Source organism: Protopterus annectens, chromosome 1.part0, assembly GCF_019279795.1.
Source record: "Protopterus annectens isolate FY-2018-M chromosome 1.part0, PAN1.0, whole genome shotgun sequence".
Lineage (NCBI taxonomy): Eukaryota > Metazoa > Chordata > Ceratodontiformes > Protopteridae > Protopterus > Protopterus annectens.
This window is the reverse complement of record NC_056725.1, coordinates 153,964,203-153,983,447: the sequence shown is the minus strand read 5'-3', so window position 1 is coordinate 153,983,447 and position 19,245 is coordinate 153,964,203.

Below are 19,245 nucleotides of genomic sequence, written 5' to 3'. Positions count from 1 at the left end.
ATTATGGAAGCCAGAAGACCTAGTACAAGGAAAGTGTACGCAGGAAAATGGAAGAGATTTTTATTTTGGTGTGCAGCAAAGGATTTGGATGTTTCTGAGCCGAATTTGAGTGTGGCTCTTCAATATCTTACTGAGTTATTGGACAAAGGTTTGTCTTTCTCTTCCATTAAGATTCATGCTGCAGCAATTTCAGCTCACTATGATTGTGACCCACCATTGTTTTCTCATCCTTTGTTCAAGCAATTTCTTAGAGGTGCAAAGAATATAAGACCCCACGTAGAGCTCCTACTCCTGCTTGGGACCTCAATTTTGTGTTGGAGAAACTCACTCTACAACCTTTTGAGCCTGCAGCTACTGCTGAATTGAAATATTTGTCATGGAAGACTGCTTTTTTGTTAGCCATTACATCTGCAAGAAGGGTGTCTGAATTGCAGGCCCTTATGGCGGTTGAGCCTTTCCTGATTTTCATAAGGATAGGGTATCTTTACGCATCTAATCCTTCCTTTATGCCTAAAGTGGTTTCTAGTGTGGCTTTAAACCAAACTATTCATTTGCCTACCTTTTATGCAGATCCCCAAAATAAGGGGGGAAAAGATTTTGCACACTTTAGATGTACACAGGCAGTTGCGTTATTATTTAAGCAGGACTAAGGATTTTAGGCAGTCTCAGCAGTTGTTTGTTTCTTTTGCTTTGAGTTCTCAGGGCAAGCCTGTGTCAAAACGAACTATTTCTAAGTGGATTGGGTTTTGCATTGCATTTTGTTATTCCCATCATGGCAAGGAGATTCCAGCTGGGATTAGGCCTCATTCCACTAGGGCTACTGCCACTTCTACAGCATTTCTAAGGGGGGTGGCAACTAAGGATATTTTGGAGGCAGCTACTTGGAGTTCAGTGCATACTTTCTCTAAGCATTACCACCTTCCTCTCTACTCTAAATCTAGGGCTGGTTTTGCCACGGCTGTTTTGCAGGGCATGTTGTCAGCTCCTGCTTCCTTATGATTTGCCAGCCTCCCTTACCTCTGCTTTGGGATTCTACCCAAGTGTTAGGACTGCAGCAATGTGGTATGAAGAACATAGTACAGTTTTGTACCTACCATAAATGTAGATGTTCGAAGATCCACATTGCTGCAGTCCAATTTACCCTCCCTCCTGCCCCTCTGTGTTTAGGGGTGGTTGTGTGGGTGAGGTTATACTCTTGTAAATTTGTATATATTGTATATATATTTGGTGCAGGAGTGTGTGGTGTTTTTTGGTTTTAGCCTTATCTTTTTAGGGTCTTCTGACATCTGGGGCAAGAAAAGACTGAGGATATGACGTCGGTCATGCGCATTTGTACCCTGACGTCCTGACGTCAGACTAATGCGCCTTGACCGACGTCAGCCATATACTTTGGTATTCGGGCCGACTGGGACAGCGGACTACCCAAGTGTTAGGACTGCAGCAATGTGGATCTTCGAACATCTACATTTATGGTAGGTACAAAACTGTACTTTTCCTATCATTAGAGTAGCCTAGTCAATTACAGTACTTTTTTCTTCTAGTTAGCTAGTTATTGTTGAGAAATGTTTGGCCGTTGGCCTTGTTGTTCTCCTTGGTATCCTGTGTGCCAGTTTAGTTGCATTTTCCGGGCGTTTTTGCCCTTGGTTGTGATTTACTGAGCCAGTTTAGTTCAGACTTTGGTAGTTTGATACTTAGTGCTTAAGGTGCATTTTGCACTCAATTTAACTTTCTGTGTGCAGTATTCTTTAGAGTGCGTTATTAGCTTAGCTATTTAGTGTTTCTTGGTGTGCAGTGTTGTTAGCTTAGCTAGTTATTTTTGGAGTAATCCGCATAGTTATTTGACGGATTTTACCTTAGCTGACAAGGGGTCCTGATTTGTCAACCCTTCTCGCTTCTAAGGCATAGTTTTTTTGTATAGAGGCCTCTACCTTGTGTGAGTGTGCCAGTAAATTTGCTATTCTGACCTTTCTCTCCTCCTTTCTAGGTCCGTTTGCGTTAGAAGACCTAGGTTTCTCCCTTTCTTTTTCTATCCAGGGCTAGGTCCGTTTGAGTTAGTGGACCTAGTTCCTCATGGTTGTGTGATTTCTAGTGTGGTAAGGGCTAGGCCTGTTTAAGTTAGAGGACCTAGTCCTCTCTGGTTGTTTGGCGTGTTTCTTTTTGCTGCATCTTCAGTGCTATGTCTAAGGAGGCAAAAGATCATAAACCCTCGGGGTTTAAGAAGTGTGTGAAATGCTCGTAGAAGATGTCCATTACCGATGGCCTCAGCAACTGTGTGTATTGTCTCAGAGCCATCCATTTATGAGAAACGTGTTTGATGTCCTTCAAGGATGCATCTGCAGTCATAACAAATGGGTTGTCCTGTCGTCAGGCAGCCCTTCGGTCGGCCGGATTCCAAAGTCTGGGTCCGGCTTCGGCTGATGTCACACTTCACCCGACGTCATCTCTGCTGGTCTTCGGGTATAAAGGCATCAGCTGACGCCATTTTCCTCAGTCTTTCTTGCCGCGTGGCACCCGAAGCAGAAGCTGTTCGCAAGTGCCAGTCGGTCAGATCCAGAGATTCCTACTACCGAATACTACTTCGAAGACTTCTAAAAAGCTAAGTACCCCGTTGGGGACTCTTTCTTGCCTCAGCCGATGTCAGAAAAAGTAAATAACTGTTTAACTTGTGGGAAACAAATACCTCATAAAGATTTCCACTCTTACTGCCTACCTTGTTTAGGCCCAGACCACGACGTAGCTGCCTGTTTAGCCTGTGCTTCCTTCAACCGACGTACGCTTAGGCGTCGGTCGGAGTTTGCTGAACAGTTTTTCGGCTCAGATTTTGCGTACATTATGCCGTCGGATCCTCCGACTACCCAAATAGTTAAAAAACGCAAAGAAAAAGACCGACACTAGCGGTCTGCGGTTTCGGCCGAAACTACGGTTAAGCAAGCCGCGAGTGTCTCGGTTTCGGCCGAAACCGAGAAAAACGGTCAATCCTCAGCCGAATCCATGACTACTACTGAGGCTCCTGCTACCTTAGTTGAATCGGCCTCTGAAGTTTTGCCTACTACTGTGGTTTCTAGTGACTTATCTGACACCATCCCTTTGGATGTCTCTACCCCAGCACGTGGTGCTGCTAGGCCTCCTGCAGCCATGTCTATAAAGGCCTTTGCCAGGGCCAAAGCAGCCAAAACTATTAAATCAGTGCCTGTTAAGACCCCCTCACATAGGCACACTTCTAGTTCTCAAATGCTTACTCTGGCAGAGGATTTAATCTCCTTAATTAGGGGATCCCAATCTCACCCAGACAGGGCCTCTCAGCCCCCAGAAAAGAGACCTAGGGCACAGCCCCCCCAGCCAGAGTCCTCTGATGATTCTTCGGATGACTCAGATACTACAGATCAGCCAGAGGCTCCTTTTTCCACTTATGAAGATTCCGATGCTGATGAATCCATTCCATCTGCCTCTCCACCAGAGGAATTTTCCTTTGGGGAAACCTTACTTGCCATGAGAGAACAATTCCCATGGCAGGGACAAGATTTCTCAGATTCAAGAAAAAGGCTTAGGACCTTTCTGCACTTACCACAACATAGACCCTTAGCTATACCTCCAGTTTTGCCTGTTGTGGATGATGCATTTAATGATGTTTGCACTGCACCTGATTCTTTACCCCCAGCCCCTGCCAAACCAGACAGATTTTACAGGGTGCCACGCACTCATCACCACCTTTTCAAGGCCCCACTTGCAGATCCTGAGACTATTTCCCAGGGGCCTAAGGCAGTAGCTTCTACCTCAGCAAAAAACCCTCTCCCTTCTGAAAGGGAATCCAGGTCCTTAGAGAGATGGGGCAAAAAAGTTTACACCTCTGCTACTCTCTCAGCTAGAGCTTTAAACTGTCAGTTTCACATGATCCAATACCAAGAGTTTATGCTTGATCAGTTAACTAAGAAACTGTCCTCTGATGAATCCTTAGATAAGAAATATGTTTTAGAAATGGTGAATAACATACAGCAGGTTAGTAACCATTCTTTAAAATGTGGCTATGATGCACTGGAGGCTTCATTTAGATCAGCCATGACTGGCACAGTGATAAGAAGGCATGCATGGTTGAAGGAGCAGGTCCTGCCGGATCATGTTAAAGCAAAGCTGTTAGATGCTCCTATGGATAAGGACAGTCTGTTTGGTACCTCTGCTCAGCAAGTAATGAAGAAAATGGAAGAGAAGGCAAAATCTGTACAAACAGTTAAGGATTTCTTACAGGTTCAGCCCCCAAGGTTTAGCAGGAACTGGCCTGCCAAAAATTGGTCCTTTCCAGATTCCTCAAAATCTCAGAGGCAGGAATAGACGCTCTAGAGGCAGAAATCAACCCAGAGGGGGTGCCTATAGAGGACGCCAGTGGCAAGGCAATAACCAGCGAGGCACGGACACAACCACTGCCACTGCAACAGGACAATCACAGTGACTTGGCTGTGACACCGCCTACCAGGGAGCAAATAGCAGCCCCTTTAGGCGGAAAGTTAGCCTTATTTTCGAAAAATTGGCACTATATCACAAAAGACAAGTGGATTTTACAAACCATAGACCAAGGCTACAGGTTCCACTTCCACGCCTTACCAGTAAAAAGAGGAATGCCAAACCTACCTCCAATTCAAAAAACAGAAGCTCTAAAGCAGGTAGCTCAACTAACAAAGATGAGAGCTGTGGAAAGAGTACCAATAACACAACAGGGCAAAGGATTCTACTCCAGACTCTTTCTAGTTCCAAGAAAAGAGAAAAGTTGGAGACCTATTCTCGACCTGTCCGTCTTAAACACATACATCATCGTCCCAAAATTCAAAATGCTGACCCTACAGCAACTTCTTCCCATGCTGGGCAAGGAGTGTTGGCTGGTAACTCTAGATCTCAAGGAGGCATACCTGCATGTCCCCATACGACCAAATTGCAGAAGATACCTCAGATTTCTTGCAGGATCAGAGCATTATCAATTCTCAGCATTGCCCTTTGGCTTATCTACTGCGCCCAGAGTATTCACAAAATGCCTGGCATTAGTAATCGCTCATTGCAGGCTACAGGGAATCCAAATTTATCCATACCTGGACGACTGCCTGTTACAAGCGGACAACAAAGACAAGCTGACAAAAGATTTACAAAGGGTCATTTGCTTACTACAAGCCCTGGGATACACAGTCAATTTAAAAAAGTCAAGACTGATCCCATCCCAGACAAGAACATTCTTGGGTGCAGAATTGGACACAGTAAAACAAATGGCATTCCTGACTGCAGAAAAACAAGAACAACTTCCTCTTTACTTCTTGGCATTAACAAAACAGAACAAACTAACAGCAAGAAAAGTACTGCAGGCCTTGGGCTTCATGGCATCATGCATAATCCTGGTCCCCCATGCCAGACTGCATATGAGAAAGCTACAGTGGTACCTAAAGAATTTATGGTCTCAACACAGGCACAGCTTAGAAACTGAAATCCCACTAATACCATGCCTGAAACAAGAGTTCCTATGGTGGGCCCAAGCATGCCAGTCAAACCCAGGCTTGCCCTTCCACAACTGTCAAGCAAACCAAACCATCACAACGGACGCCTCAGACCTAGGCTGGGGGGCGCACATGTTGGACAAGTGCATACAAGGATTGTGGACTCCAGACCAGCTGCACCTGCACATAAACCAAAAAGAAATGCTGGCAGTAAAACTAGCAATCCAGAAATTCAGGCCATTCCTCAGAGGGCCATTTAATGATAAGGACAGACAACACCACAGTCATGTGGTACATCAACAAGCAGGGAGGCACTCATTCATACCCCCTATGCAGAATGACCCTGGACCTTTGGAATATGGCTCTGAGCTACAACATCCAGTTACAGGCAATATTTGTGCCAGGAAAAGAAAACACCCTAGCAGACATGTTAAGCAGAACCACCTCGGATGCTCACGAATGGATGCTGCACCCGGACATCTTCAAGGCCATCACAAAGAAATGGGGAATGCCACAAATAGACCTATTCGCATCCCCACTCAACCACCAGCTCAAGAAATTCTGCACAAGGACGTGCCACCCACTTGCATGGAAGGTGGACTCTCTATCCTTCAGTTGGAAAGGCCTGACAGCATATGCATTTCCACCTCTTACTTTGATGCACAAGGTACTACTGAAAATCAAAGAGGAACGCCCAAGGATAATTCTGATAGCTCCGAATTGGCCAAGACAACACTGGTATCCTTTGCTGAGGAGCATGTCACAGGGGAGAATGTGGTCAATACCCCTGATGCCTTTGATGTTAACTCAAAACAACTACAACATCATGCACCCAAACCTAAAAACCTTACAACTGACTGCCTGGAACATCACCTAACAACAACTAACCCAGACTTATCTCAAAGGGTTAAAGACATTATCCGTGAAGCCCGCAGACCTTCAACAAGAAGGAACTATGCAGGAAAATGGAAAAGGTTTGCCACTTGGAGTGCTGAAAGAGGAAAAGATGTGTCAAACATAGACATTGCTAACATCCTGGAGTACTTGGCAGAGCTTCTACATACAGGCCTGTCCTATTCCTCCATCAAGATACATGCATCAGCTATTTCTGCAGAATACAGCTTCGATCCACCTGTCTTCTCACATCCTCTACTCAGGCAATTCCTCAGAGGGATCAAGAATGTAAAACCTCCTAGGAAACCACCATTACCAGCTTGGGACTTGAATTTTGTGCTAGAAAAATTGACACTCCCACCATTTGAACCAGCAGGAACAGCAGATCTTCAACACCTTTCATGGAAAACTGCTTTCCTACTGGCAATTACTTCAGCAAGGAGGGTTTCAGAACTACAGGCCTTAATGGCAGTACAACCCTTCCTAATCTTCCATCAAGATAGAGTGTCCATGAGAACTAATCCTACATTTATGCCTAAGGTGGTATCCAGAGTGTCTTTAAACCAGGCAATCCACCTACCTACCTTCTTTCCCAACCCACAGAACAGGGGGGAAAGGCTGCTACATACCTTGGATGTACATAGACAGTTACGCTACTACCTGGACAGAACCAAAAGTAACAGAAAAACTGACCAGCTTTTAGTGGCCTATGCAACAGGAAGGGAAGGAAAAGCAATTTCCAAGCAGACAATCTCCAAATGGATAGGAAATTGCATAAGATTCTGTTACTCTTACCACGGAAAACCAGTTCCACAGGACATAAGACCTCATTCAACAAGGGCTACAGCCACTACCACAGCTTTCTTACGAGGAGTGGCAACCAAGGACATTATTGAGGTGGCTACTTGGACCTCCGTGCATACATTTGCCAAGCATTATAATTTACCTCTATACTCTAGATCCCGAGCAGGGTTTGCCACTGCTGTACTGCAAGGGATCCTAACTACACCATGATTCTTTTCCTCCTCCCCTACTTTGGCTATGGTATTCTACCCGTTTGTTATGACTGCAGATGCATCCTTGAAGGACATAGTACAGTTTTGTACCTACCATAAATGTAGATGTCCGAACAGGATAGCATCTGCAGTCAGGATTACCCACCCTCCTTCCCCTCTGTGGTACTCCTAGGTATTTACCCTCCCAATAGCTAGATGGGGGGAGGAGTCTCTTATGGTGTATTTGTTTGTATATATGTACATACATGCTTATTTTTTGTGTTTGCCTTCTACTGTTTTGGAAACATTGGCTTTTCTTCCAAAATTAACTTTCCTAGAGGGCAACTGGCATCTGGGGCAAGAAACACTGAGGAAAATGGCGTTGGCTGATGCCTTTATACCCGAAGACCAGCAGAGATGACGTCGGGTGAAGTGCGACATCAGCCGAAGCCGGACCCAGACTTTGGAATCCGGCCGACCGAAGGGCTGCCTGACGACAGGACAACCCATTTGTTATGACTGCAGATGCTATCCTGTTCGGACATCTACATTTATGGTAGGTACAAAACTGTACTTTTTGTCATTCTTTCAGTCTCAGGGTATTGCAGGAGAGAAAGAATAAGATAATATTAAAAGGTCTCCTTAAGCCTTCATTTGAGGAAGACCTGGCCAGTTCGTCTTCCTCCTCTAAACAAAATGGATCATCCAAAAAAGAAAAGACTGAACTTTCCAAGAGGCATTCCCCAGTGCCATTTGGTGCCTCAGAACTATCTCCTAAAATTTCAAAACCAGACCAGCCTTCTCCCTCCTCGGCTCCACTGATTTCGGAACTGATCGAGGGCATAGCTACTATGGCTACAGTGTCGGCCCCAGGCAGTTCGGAGCCAACCACTGAAAGCAGACATCAGAGCCGGTCTAGAGATCCTTTACTGGTCTTCCCAATGTTAAGGTCCCCTATCCTACAGAGGTCTAGATCTCCCACACTGTCTTTCAGATCTTCCAGGAGCCTATTGGAAGATGATGTGGAGAGTAGTGCTGAGTCTCCTGAAATCATCTGCCCTACCCAAAATGCTGTTGGCTCCGACCCAGTCAGTTCCGAGCCACTTGAGTCCATTTTCCCTTCTGTGGTTCCTCCTCCTCCGAGCCATGTTGGGCTTTCGGAGCCAGAGTGCTCGGTACTGCTGGTTGTGGAACCCTCAGTTTCAGCTCCCCCTGAGGTTGTCTCGGAACCAAGTTCCACTCCAACACCTTCGGTGCCATCCGTGGTGTCTAGGAGCCGAAGCTCACCAGTCGGCCCTGACAGGGATGCCTGGAACCGGACCTCTTCAGTTCCGACTCTCCCTCTCGGTGTGTCTGCTAGGGTGAGCTCGGACCCTACATCTATCTCGGAGCTGATGGCGTTCTCAGTCTCCTCTGAGCCAGGGAGGTCTTTGGAGCCGGAGAGGTCAGCCTTCGAGATGATGAGTGTGCTGTCCCAATCATCAGCTCCACCCAGGGGTACCAACACTCTTTCCCCTCGGGCACCGACTTCATCTCAGCACCTACTCCCTCTCGGGACAGCAGAGACCCACAGCCTCAGGAGCCCCTGGTTGGTGGCTCCCACTCTTCTGAGACCTCCCCGGAATACCCTTCCGAGCAGCCCCCTCAGAAGAGGACATGCAAGAGGAAACATGTAGACTCCCAGGATGAGTCTCTTACCTCCGACACTGAACTTGAGTAGTCAGAAGGGTCCCCCAAGTCATCCTCTGATGTCTCCTTTGTGGATCTCTTAGAGATCCTTAAGCAGAGGTGCGGCTGGCCCACTTTTACCCCTTCTGATGAGGAGTCAGTGTACCTGAAAGCTTTTGGGTCTCAACTTTCAGCCTCTTGGGTGTCTCCACCCTTTGACGAACTTTTAGAGCTTGTTAGTCGAAAGGTGTGGGAGACTCCTGATGCCGTAGAGCCAGTCCCCAGGAGACCTAATAAATTTTTGTCAGCCCCCAAGGAGAAGGAATTTTTATCAAAGGATGTTCCCGTAGATGCCATGGTGGTGGCAGCATCCACTAAGAAGGAATTAGCCGAGACTTCATCTCTCCTTCCGCCATACAAGGAGTCTCGAATGATGGACAGGTATGGAAAGTATATCTTTTTGTCAGCGGCATTCACTCTCAGATCGCTGAACTACCTAACACACTTTACAAGGCTTCAGAGAGATCTTCTTAAGGAGTTAGGAGAGATTCTACAAGGTACTTCCACTGAAGGAGTCCCTGATAAGGTGTCTGCTCAGTTGTCCACCTTGAATTCTATTGTTAACTCATCCATGAGGCTGATCTCTTATGCAGCCGATGGAGTGAGCAGGGCAGCAGGTTTCTGAGTTCTAGATGCGCTTGTGTAATTTTGCAGAGCCATTCAAGTCTACCTTTACCAATGCCCCCTTTGACGGTTCTTCCTTGTTTGGATCCAAGGTAAAAGACACTCACCAGGTGCGAGCAAGAAGGGAAAACACTCTTTGCCATGGGATTATGTTTTACCGTCCCCTCTAGACCATATCCCAAAGGTCTGAGAGGTGGTAAAATTTGGTTCAAGAAGTCCCAGAGGTTTTTCCAGGATGCACAGAGTGACTCCTCCTTCAGAGGCAGAGGAGGAGGAGCAAATTGTAGACATTGCCCTAGAAGCAGGGACGGACCCCAAAATCAGGGAGGCCACGATTCATTTTGAGGTCGGCTCTATCAGTGCTCCTGATGTGGGGCCTGACTGTGCTTCTCTGGAGCCAGTCGGGGGTCGCATTTCTTTGTATCCAGAAGCCTGGCTAAGTATCACCCGAGACAAATGGGTACAAAGAATTATCACCAGAGGTTACTCCATACCCTTTTCTCTTCCACTTCATGTTCCCAAGAGGATCCCAGATGTTCCACCCAATCAAGAGGGATTAAGCAACTGTAGAAGTGAACAAGTTGCTTGCAAACAGATTCATCCAAACCATCCCCACAGACCAAGTAGGATTTGGGACTTACTCCAGATTCTTTAGTGCTAAAACGTATAGGGGACTGGAGGCCCATCTTGGACCTCAGCAGACTAAACAAATCTGTAAAGAAGGACAAGTTCCAGATGGTGACACTGCAGTCTATACTCCCTCTATTAGGGAAAGATACTTGGATGTGCTCAATAGACCTCCAAGACACAAACTACCATAACAAAATAGACTGTTGAGGAGCCATCAACACTTCCGGCTGGGTGCCAGTCACTACCAGGTTCATGCTCTGCCCTTTGGTTTCACCACAGCCCCCTGGGTGTTCACCAAGTGTATGGCAGTAGTGACAGCTCACCTGAGACGTCTAGGATTCCAAGTGTTTCAGTATCTGGATGACCGGCTCCTGACCGCCTCCACCAGGCATCTACTTCTTCAAACCAGAGATGCCACTATCCAACTTTGTGCCCAGTTGGGGATTACTATAAATTGGGAAAAGTCTGCCTTATCACCCTCTCAATTTGAGACTTTTATAGGTGCAGAAATAGACACAGTCGCCATGTTGGCTCATCTTCCAACAGAAAGAGTGCAGAATCTCGTACAGCAAATTCGCCGTCTTCTCCTCCAAAAAGTCAAGGCAAAGATTGTGATGAAACTTCTAGGGACCATGGCCTCCACCATATTACTAGTGCCTCTAGCTAGACTACACATGTGGATTCTTCAATGGCTTCTATCATCCCAGTGGTCCTTCCAACAACTACCTCTATGCCACCACATCCTGTTAACAGTCTTGCAAGAAGGACCTCCGTTAATGGATCCAACCCAACCAGCTAACGACAGGCACTTCATTCCTCCCTCACCAACCCGTTGCTACTGTGACCACGGATGCCTCACAGATAGGGTGGGAGGGCATTATCTAGGCAGGGCTGTCCAAGGCACATGGCAAGATCTTGAGGCCCACCTGCATATCAATGTTCTAGAGATGAGGGTGGTGCTCCTGATGTTGCAAGCACTCCATGATCATCTTCCTCTTGAGACAATTGCAATACAATCATACAACATGTCGGTGGTATGGTATCTCAACAAACAAGGTGGAACCAGATCATACCCACTCTGTCGAGAGGCCATTCATGTTTGGAAATGGGCAATATCTTCCCAGCGCTTTCTTGTGGTGATGCACATCCCGGGGACAACCAACGTGATAGCCGACAGACTCAGCCGGGCAATCTTGATGCCTCACGAGTGGTCTCTGAAGCTAAGAAATAGCGGAACAGATTTTCCGCAGATGGGGACAGCCTTGCTGCAATCTTTTTGCCAGCCTGATCAACTCCAAATGCAGCAGCTATTTCTCCTAGTCCCCCTCCGGAGGAGTCACCAAGATACGCACTTGTTCACGATTGTCCCCTGGGTCTCCTTTATGCTTTCCCACCCTTTCCTCTCATATCCAAGGTGATTCAGAAAGTGAAACTGTTGGGGAAGCAAATTGATACTCATCACTCCTTGCTGGCCTCGTCAGGTTTGGTTCCCCTTCCTCAGGCCTCACCTACTAGATGACCCATGGACTCTGGACCCATTGCCAGATCTATTGACGCACATGTTAGGCTCTCTTCATCCCAGCCTCCACACCTTCAGTTTGACAGCTTGGCTGCTCCAGTTCCATCCCTAGTCAGGGTTCATGATTTCTCACCCACTGTGACTCTCATTCTTACATCTTCTCATAAACCCTCCACTAGAAAGTTATACACCAGCAAATGGAGAAGGTTTTCTATCTGGGCTGAGGAAAGGAATGTTGATCCTTATACTGCATCTATTCCGGTGGTATTTGAATTCGTCTGAAAATTTTCACCAGGTTTCTGCTGCTGCCACAATTAGGGTTCAGTTGACAGCAATTTTAAATTTCTGTTTGAGTCAACAGGAGTCCAGTCTGATGTCACATAGATTGTTTGACCTTCCTTAAAGGTGCCACTTCGTTGAGACCTCCCTTTCAGGAATCTGTTGCTTCATGGGATTTGAACTTCATTCTATCCAAATTAACTTCTCCACCCTTTGAGCCAGCACATTTGTCTCCTTTGAAATTTCTGTCTTGGAAGACTTTGTTTCTGGTGGCAATCACATCTGCTAGACAAGTTTCAGAGTTATAAGCACTGTCTGTCAAACCCCCTTATTTGATTTTTCACAAAGATAGAGTCTCTCTTCATACTAATCCATCCTTTGTCCCCAAGGTGTGCTCCCATACCAACTTGAACCAAACTATAGAACTTCCGGTGTTCTTTCCTAATCATTCCAATGCAGCAGAATACAGATTCTATCAGTTGACATTCACAGACAATTACGGTTCTATTTACACCAGGCCAAGGAATTCAAGATTCAGACCAATTATTTGCTTCCTTCTCCAACTCTAGATTAGGTCTCCTGTTTTCCATAGTGACCCTCTCAAATTGTATCCCCAGTTGTATATCTTACATTTATTCTTCTGATGGTAAGCCTTTACCTTTCAAAAATTAAGGCTCATTCCATGAGATCTCAGTCTACTTCCGCAGTCTTTCATGCCAGGGTTCCAATTGATAATATTTGTACAGCAGCAACATGGGCTACCCCTCACACATTTATTACTCATTACAAATTGGATTTGACCTCTAGGGGTAGAGCTTCCTTTGGTTCCACGGTACTTAGTATTTTTCTGTGAGCCACCCAAGAATAAGGTGCTAGGGACGCTGTCCCATATGTAAGAATGAAGGCGAGATAGGACTACAGAACATAAAGAAGTTATGTACTCACCATAACGTTTCATGTTTGTAATCCATCTCGCCCTTCATTCTTATGGACCCACCCTCCTACCCCCTTCCTGGAAGGACCTAGAGACAGAATTTTTTTTTCTTAACACGTGGAGACCTTTTATTATTGTTGTTCTTTCTCTCTATAGTTAGCAGCAAACAAGATCTGGGGATTGTACTGGTGCACCATGGGATACCTACCTAGCCACAAGCCAAACTAGAAGACTTAGAGCTGGCAAAAAGGCTGTCGGAGCTGAGGATCGGCTTTGAACTCATATGTAAGAATGAAGGGCGAGATGGACGACAAACATGAAACGTTATGGTGAGTACATAACTTCTTTTTTATATAGACAAGGTTATTCCTTCCTTTTTTTTCCAGCTTGCTGTGTTATTTAGTGACCTTTGTCACATTTCTTACATAGTTGTATTAATTAGATTTCTGTGTGGTCTGTCTAGCCTTCTGCATTTTAGATGAGGCTTAGTCATTTATCACTGTTAAAATTTACAGATAACACTTTTTTTAGATAAGGTTGTTTCTCAGCAGCTATCTGTGTTTGCATAGTCTGCTTGTGTGATATCTGTGTGTGTGTGTGTGTGTGTGTGTGTGTATGGTTTACTCTGCTTTTATTAAGGCTTGCCTGGTATTTTTTTTCTATTGTGTGAAAATTTACTGTTGTAGTTTTTTGTGTAGTAACAGCAAATATTTTCCAACATTACTATGGCTGACCAAGATAAGCACCCCAAGTCTGGGCTCAAAAAGTGCCCAATGTGTGGCCAGAAAATGTCAGTTACAGACACCCACGTTAACTGTTTACTGTCTAGGGGTTCTGCATTTGCAAGACAGTTGTGCCATTTGTCATTCCTTCTCCTCTAGGGTCCTGCAGAAAAGGAAGAGGAAGCTGATTGATAGAGGCTTGTTGAAGCCTTCATTTCAGGAAACTTTGAGTGACTATGATGGTTCCAGTAGGTCTTCAAAGTTTTCCAAGACACTGGACTCAAAAAATTCAAAGAAGTAATTGACTTCAGCTCCACTGCCCTTGGAGCCGACAGTCTTTTCTTTTTGGAGCCATTCCCCAGTCTTGGAACTGGTCTCTGAAGCACCGAAGAGTCCTATTCTCAGTCGGTACCACCTTTGGTACAATCTTCTCGATCATCTATCAGCCTGTCAGATCTGGATGTGGATCATGTGGTACAGAAGCTGTTGTTGGCACTGGCATAGACAAATTATCGGCTTCGACCCAAATGGCTTCGGAGCCGAAGACCATTGCACTGACTCTTACTATTCCTCCTCCAAGCCATGCTGGTCCTTCAGAGCTGGAGGAGTTGAACCTGATGTTAGTGGAATCCTCAGAGCCAATGTTGCTCCAGTGTCTTCAGCTCCATTTACTCTGACGTCCTCAGTGCCTACCGAGGACTCTAGAAGCTGACACTCTCTAGTTGGGTCCGGGGAGGACAGTCAGACCAACTTTGCCTCTCGGGGTCTCGGCTCGGATGAGCTTGGCTCCTACCCCGGGCACAGAGACCACTGTCCCAGTGCCAGGGGTGTCGATGGTTTCCTCAGATCCGTCGGCTCCCTTTCATCGGAGCAGAGGTGCTTTTGATGCCACGAGGAGAGTTATGTCTCCTAGGGCATCCTCTATCTCGGGTCTGCCCTCCTCCTCCCCTAAAGTGCCTGTGTCTGCTTCTGCCTCACACATCCTGACCAAGCCTATAGAGACCCAGAGCCTCAGGAAGCCCCAGTGGGTGGCCTCTGCTCTTCAGAGACCTCATCAGAGGCCCCCACTGATGAGGTTCCCAGGAAGAGATTGTCCAAGAAGAAGCACCTAGACTCCCCACAGGAATCTCACATCAGATACTGACTTAGATGAGTCATAAGGGTCCCCCTCTAAGGATATCTCCTTCATTGAGATACTTGAGATCCTTAGGCAGAGGGGTGATTGGCAGTCCAAAAGCTCTACTGAGGATGAGTCAGTTCTCCTGAAGGCTTTCGGGTCTCAGTCCTCCACCTCCTGGGTATCTCCGTCCTTCGATGGGCTGATGCAGCTGGTCTCACAAAGGGCGTGGGAGTCTCTGGATACTATGGAGCCTGTCCCTAGGAGGCCTAATAAATTCATTTCTGCCCTACTTGACAAAACATTCTTAACTAAAGGTGTCCCGGTTGATGCCATGGTGGTGGCAGCAGCCACCAAGAAGGAAATGTCTGACACTTCCTCGTCTATCTATCCTCCTAACAGAGACTCCAGGATTATGGATTAGATATGGGAAGAACATGTTCAGTTCAGTGGCCTTTACTCTCTGTTCGCTGAACTACTTAACCCATTTTACTAGGTTGCAAAGAGATCTCCTTAAGGAGATGGGAGATGCTCTTCAGGTTACAGTAGCTGCAGGAGCCTCCAGAAAAGTTGCTTCCCAGCTTGTTACCCTAAATTCTATTGTCAACTCATCCATGCATCTCATATCCTATGCAGCTGATGGAGCGAGTAGGGCAGCGGGTACAGGAATCTCTCTTAGGAGACATTCCTGGATGCGCTTGTGTTCCTTCATGGAGCCCTTCAAGTCATCCTTTGTGAACACTCCCTTTGATGGCTTATCCCTTTTCGGGCCTAAAGTGAAGGAAACCTTAACCAGGTGTGAACAGGATGGTAAGACTCTGTCTGCCGTCAGGGTCCATTTTTCCACCCCTACCCAACCCTACCCTAAAGGTCAAAGAGGAGGAAAAATGTGGTTCTGAAAAGCCCAAGGAGCCTTTCAGGACACATGTGGTGAACCCCCCCTCCAGGGGCAGAGGAGGGGGTAATAATGGAAGACACTGCCCTCATGGCAGAGAGGGTCCGCAAAACCATGGTGACAGAGATCACTTCTCTGGGAAGCCCTACCGGTGCTCCTGAGAGGAGGCCCGACTGTCCTGCTCTGGAGGCAGTCAGGGATTGCTTATCTTTGTACCCAGATGCCTCCCTCAAAATAACAAAAGACAGCTGGGTACAATGTATCATGTCCAGAGGATATTTCATTCCATTCACCACACCCCCCAATCGTAAGAAAAATCCCGGACATTCCACCCAGTTACAGGGAATAGGCAACTACAGAGGTCCAAACGTTGCTAACAAAAAGAGTCATCCAACCAGTCCCAGCGGACCAAACAGGATCCAGAACTTACTCAAGATTCTTTTTGGTTCCAAAGAAGATGTGACTGGAAACCCATATTGGACTTCAGCAGACTGAACCAATACATAAAGAAAGAGAAGATCTGATGTTGTAAATCTTTGTTTATTCATTAGAAATAAGACCTCGGTTCCATCCTCAGAACCGATACGACCGTTTCCAAGCTCGCACCAGCCAAAAACTCTCAGCTAAGACCTACCCATAATGTCCCTGTCCTAGTTACTCCAGATCTCGTTTGCCACGTTCCTGGTCAGATGTGCTAGCCAAAGCTAAGTAGAAAATTGCTATTTTTAAGACAGTTTCTCTTCAAAATTGTTTATTTTTTTAGTCGTTAGCCTTTTCTCACTGTCGCCTATAACCTAATTCTATTCCCTACCCTTTACCTTGGTAATTTAATTTCTACCATTATTGGTACTGTCCCTCTCTCTTGCCTTTGACAAGCCCTTCCTTACCATTTCTGGTATTTTTTAAATACCATCTCTGGTATTCTCTCCCTTATTTTGTTTTTTTCTATAGATAGCCTGTTTGCCTTACTATGTTAGACAAAGCTAAGTTGGGGTTTAAACAGTGTGACAAGTATGGCTGTAAGATGCCTAACTCGGATACACATGCTAGTTGTGTCTACTGTTTGGGCGTGGTTCATATTAAAGCTGACTGTGACATTTGTGTTAGTTTTAGTAATCATACACTAGCAGAACATAAAAATAAACTTATCTTAAAAGGTTTACTCAAGACATCTTTTTTGACTGCTCCATCTGGGTCGGAGGCCTCCCCTCCAAAGACCAAAAAAACATAAGGAAAAATGGAGTCACTCGGTTCCTGCATCACCGTCAGTTATGGAACCGAATCGGCTCTGTGCTTCGCCGGCACCCTCAGCGCAGACCTCTTTGGCACCAGGTTCTCTGTCTTCTCCCTCAGTGCTATCCATGATATTCACCCCTATTTCGGTTCCAACCTCAACACCACTGGCTTCGGTGCCATCCTTGGATCCGACATTGGCTCCGATGACTGTACCTGCTTTGGCACCATCTCTGGCCCTGGTGCCAACAGTTTCTTCATCTCCATTGGCTCCAAAACTCGAATGCCTGCCAAGGAAAAGATACTCTCCAACTTGCGACCCTTTTTTGAGGCAGAGGTTTAGCCCCATTCTAGAAAGACCTGATTCTCCTTCAGCAGTCTCCTTTAGATACACTAGGAGTTTTTCTGAATTAGATCTAGTGCATGTTGTGGACCAGCTTCTGGCAGCTAGGGGGTTGCTCATTCCAGCTAGACCTTCCATCCCCTTGGCTTGAAATCTTCTACTTCATCTTCCCCTGTTTATCCTCCTCCAGCCTCCTGTTTATCCTCCTCCAGCCTCTGCCCAGATCATGGAGATCTCCGTACCAATATCCACTCCGGTGCATACTGTCTCTGCTCTGACAGCAGTGTTTCTCCTGTTGGCACCATCGACACTTGCTGCATCGGCTCCGGTGGAGCCGATGCTTTCTTGGAGCAGTGCTTGGACCATCCGTACCTTGGTACCTAGCCTGGAACCTATTTTCTCACTGGCGCCATCTATGTCCATGGCTCCGAAGGCTTCCAGTCCTCTCAGAGCTCCTCACCTGGTGGTGGGCTCCTCAGGGCAAGGTATTACCCCGGTTCTGAGGTTGTCCTCCCAGTTCCAGGCTCTCATCCCTCCTCAGGTGGGCCTGCTGTACAGGTGGTGGAGAGGGTCCTTCACTCCGAAGGCTCATAGTCAGCACCAGTAACATCTGTATCAGAACCTTCCCAGCATGCACCTCTCCCAACCCTCTATTTTGGGACCGCAGGCACGGGAGTCACAAGTACCCTCTTTGAAGAGAACCCCTTCTCCTGAGTCCTCAGAAGATCCCACTGGGGAGCCAACCTGGAAGAAATGGTGCAAGAGGATGCACGTTGATTCCCTGGAGAAATATATCATCAAAGACACTGATTGTGATGAGGGTGAAGGGTCCCCACAGTCTCCCCTAGATGGCGTCTCATTCGGAGACATTCTCGAAATCCTCAAGCAGCGGGGAGACTGGAAGTCCTCTCACCCTTCTTCTGAGGAATTGGTGTTCCTGCAGGCTTTCTGTGCCCGGCCATCTACATCCTGGGTGACTCCACCGGCAGATGACCTTGTTAAACTCATTGTGCAGTGTGCCTGGAAGGCCCTGGACAATGTAGAACCTGTCCCTCGGAGGCCAGACATAATATTATCTACACCTGAAGACCAGCCCCACTGGTCCAAGCAGTTGACAGTTGATTCTATGGCTGTGGTGGCGGCCACCAAGAGGGAACTGGTAGAAGATAGTTCCACTGTCCATCCTCCAAACAGAGTCCTGGACCATGGACAGACTAGGGAAGCAGACCTATGTTTCAGCGACCTTTGCCATTCGGTCGCTGAACTATCTGGCACACTTTACTCGCCTCCAAAGAGACCTAATTGCTTAAATGTTTTCCTCTTTGGTGGGGGTACTGCCTGATGAGGTGAGTGATACTGTCATCTCACAGCCAGCTACCCTTGAATCCATCTCGAACTCCTCAATGCATTTGATATCTCACTCCTCAATGCATTTGATATCTCACTCCACCGAGGGGCAGCTCGAGCTGCCGCATCAGGCATTATGAGATGTAATGCTTGGATGTGGTTGTGTGACTTCACAGACCCCTTTAAATCTTTCTTCGTCAATGCACCTGTTGACAAATCTGTACTTTTTGGACCCAAAGTACAAGACACACTTGCACGAAATGAGAAAGATGGAAATACTTTGCTGTGGGCATATGCTTTTCCAACCCCCAGAGGTCCTACTCCAGGAACCAGAAGGGAGGAAAAATGTAGTTCAAGAAATCCCAAGGATTTTTTGTGACACTCATGATGAACAATCTCCCCAGGGCAGAGGGGGCAACTGATAAGGAAGATGCGCTTTTCGGGGTAGAGGTGGTCTGCATAATCAGGGCGCTAGAGATTCTTTCTTCGGCAGACCCTACCAACGCTCCTGAGC